Source organism: Giraffa tippelskirchi, chromosome 4, assembly GCF_054371585.1.
Source record: "Giraffa tippelskirchi isolate mGirTip1 chromosome 4, T2T-mGirTip1v1.2.pri, whole genome shotgun sequence".
NCBI lineage: Eukaryota > Metazoa > Chordata > Mammalia > Artiodactyla > Giraffidae > Giraffa > Giraffa tippelskirchi.
The window spans coordinates 210,775,324-210,778,913 of record NC_137278.1 but is presented as its reverse complement, the minus strand read 5'-3'; positions in this window follow the sequence as shown (position 1 = coordinate 210,778,913).

Genomic DNA, 3,590 nt, shown 5'->3' with positions numbered 1-3,590 from the left:
TCCCCACACAGCTCTGGCCCCTCTGCGTGCTCTTCTCTCTTCTCTGGATAATCGTCAGGGGCTGCAGGACACTGTTGGCAGGGCTGGGGCGGGGGCTGGACATGCTCTTGCATCACCCTTTTGACAGCTTCCTGTCCCCATGCTAGGAAGCAGGAGGCCGGGTGAAGGCTCTGAGACGTCCCAGTGCAATTGCTGAGCCAGGCCCTCCTCACCACCAACGCTGAGGACCAGCTCAGCTTCCCTCCTACCTGCTCCAAGCCGCCTGTCTATCAAGCCCACCTGCCACTTCCCTGCAGCTGCCACTGGAGGGAATGGTCTGGAAGACGCATTAGTGAGCCTGGTTCTCCAGCCCTGGCCCCGAGGGAGCACTCCGCCCTGAACACCCTGCATTCTGGCCATTGGCTGACCTGGGACAGTTCCTCTGGGGATTTGGGAGGAGAGCGGCCTGGATTTCTCCCAGCTGATCTGTGAGTTCTAGGATTCTGGCACAATATGCTAATGTTTTATTTAAATCGGGAGGAGCTGATTTGCATGTGGCCATGTTTCCATATTCCGCGGAGATCTCCTGTGCCTTCCAGTCTCTCTTCCCCTCTCTGCTCCTCTCCAATTTCAAGGCTGCAGCTCCTTCTGCAGAATTTATTAGCTGCCTTTGGGGATGATAGAGAAATCAGTTTATTACACCGTCTTATCTAAGACAAACTTAACCTTGGCTGGCGTGGGGGCAGACGAGGTGGGCCTGACCCCGTCTCACAGGACTGCTGGCTCCCTCCAGGAGGGCAGCTCCCAGGCGCCTCCCGGGGACCCTGGGGTGGAGCACGGGAATGTGCAGAACAGCACTTCGCTGGCTGGAAGGGGCAGGGCTGGGGGCCCTGAGCCTGTGAGATCTCCCCTTTATCATCTACAAGGTCCTCCCAAAAGTCAGAGTGGGGATTCAAGCTCTAAATGGCACACGGTTAAAGGTCTTAACCTGGGTGGAGCCTCCAGGGCTTTCAGATTCCTCCTTGGGATCCTGAATCAGTAAGGGAGCCCGAGGGGGACCTTGAGGAATACCAGGCAGCCTGCCTAGGGCGGGGCTGCACCAGGATCCACAGTCACCAGAGGCCGGATGCCAGTTTCTGTTGAAAGTCACTCAGCTCCACACTCAACACCCACCGTCAGGCAAGAGCTGGTTTCCGGGTCGGCTGGAGCACATGGGCCAGTTTGCAGCCTGGGGCTGGTGCTCTGGGCTGACCCGGGGAGGTGGAGGTACCCACGTCTGTGCAGTGGTTCTGTTCCCAGCCTTGCCTGGAGGCCCGTCGGGGAGATGCCTGGGCAGGCAGAGGCGAGGCAGCTGAGGACCAGCGCTGCACGCTGTCCTTCGAGAAAAACTTGCCCGCAGCCTCAGGAGTGTGGTTGGTGATGGCCTGCGCTCCTACTTCAGCACCTGCAGGATCCCACTAGGGCCAGAGCCGAAGCTGCGGGCAGCCAGCACTGAGTGGGTGCTGGGCTCCGTGGAGCCCAGAGCCTGGCCTCTGCCCAGTGCTGGCCGCACCCAAGGTGCCCCAGGGTTCTTTGCTCTCCAGCCCCTGGTGAGCTGGGACCCCCATGTCTGCAGCACAGCACAAAGGCTTTCCTGGTCAGTTCTGCCCCCTGAGGCCCCCCACTCACCAGCATTGGCCCCCCACTATCAGCCCTTGTACTCCCAAGCCTGCATCTCCTTTCCAGGGGCCCCTTGGGCCCCCCAGGGTCCCCACCTCACCCAACGCTGGAAGCAGCGCTGAGAGAAGACCCCGGGGATGTCCCACTCTCTGTTTCTCAGGTGTCTGCCTCCTCCAGGTGCTGGACCAGAGTAGTGCGCCCGCCTGGCTGAGGCTGCACCTGGGTGGGGGAGGACCCAGAGGAACTCCTCCCAGTGCAGGGGGCAGGCGCGTGGGAAAGACCTGTGGGGGACGCACACCACCAGGAGGACAGAGAGATGAGACAGACGGGGTGTCTGTGCTGTACGTAGTGGTGGGGGAGGATTCTCTGGTAAAATGGATTATGGAAGTAGCAGCTTTACTTTAATGTTTGGTTTATAAGGTGATGGTGGTACATGGGGGAGATGAGTCAGGGAGAAAGGGAACGGGGTCTCTGTGCTCTGGATGCAGACAGTGACCTAGACCCGAGGATGGCCCCAGGCATGGGAGGAGGATGAGCACAGCCCTTGGGGTGACAGCACCCTGGACCAGCACAGAAAACCAGGATGAATCGGCCCTTCCCAAAAGATGAATTGGCTTCAGGTGAAGTGGTCTATGACCCCACCGCTCACCCCCACCCAAGAACCACAGTCTCGAGAGGGAATTGAAGGAAAGACAATGTCTCTTAAGGTGGGCCCGGAAGAACCCAGTCCCCACTTGCGCAAGAGGAAGAAGGGGAAGGCATGGGAAATGAGCAGATTCATGGAACAGACTCTCATCTGCAGCTCAGCTAACCCCATGAGCCAGACAATTCTCCGGAGGTCTCCTGCTCTGTGAAGACCTTATTAAGAGAGATATTTAATGGTAATTAAAAAAACATAACCAAGAGCTCAAAGACCAAATGGTGAAACAAATGTGAAGGATGGAAAGAAGAAGGCACAGCTGAGGAAAAACAAAGCAAAACACAGAGGCACAATCAACACCACCAGAGAGCTGGTAAGTAAATTAGAAGTGACAAGAGCAGAATGAACTTGGCTTCGCTGGAATTACTGACATTACGGAAAGTGTGAGACAATCACAGCAACATGGAAGAAAAATACAGAGAGGACAATTAAGCAGTCGATAATACCAGTGGAGGACAAGTGAGTAATTGTTGCCCCCGTAACAGAGAACCACTGATGGGAAGGGGTTATTTAAAGAGAATACAAGGTGGGTGGGGGGAACAATCCCTGGAATGAATAAACAGAAGATCTTATCAGAGAATCTGTTACAAAAACAGCTCAAGATGTATCTTGGTTTGGTTATTGGACCTTAGAGATAATAAAATAATCCTTTGGATGTGTCAGCTGAAAAAAACAAAAGCAATCACCCAGGCCGACATCAAACTTCTCCTCAACAGTAGACTCAGGTGTAGTGGGGGAAGCATTTCAGACTCAGAATTCATGGAGGCAAATTTGGGGTCTCCGTGCTTCTCAGAGCTCACCTGTCCCCACCACGGGGTCAAATTAGAGAAGAGCATCTGCAGCATTTTAAAGGGAAAACATTTTGATCTAAGAGTTTTGTCATTTAAGTATAAAGCTTTATATTTAACTTTGGTCATTTAATTATAAATGTAAGAATCATACATTCTCAAGCATGAAAGATCACGAATGAACACTTCTTGAAACAATGCATAAATATATAATCTGGGCAAATTAAGGGATAAAAACCAAAGACAACAAATTCAACTTTAAATATCAACTCAGAAAAAAAAAAGTCACTTATATTCCTGAGGGGAAAATGCATTGACTAAAAATTTTATACCCAGCTAAATCACCTTTAAGTGGCCAATCAGCTTTCAGACCTTCTCCAACTCAAAGGAACTTAGGAGATAGGCTTTTTGAGCTTTCCTGAAAAGTGAAACATACCAAAAAAATACTTCTTTAGGGAATCAAA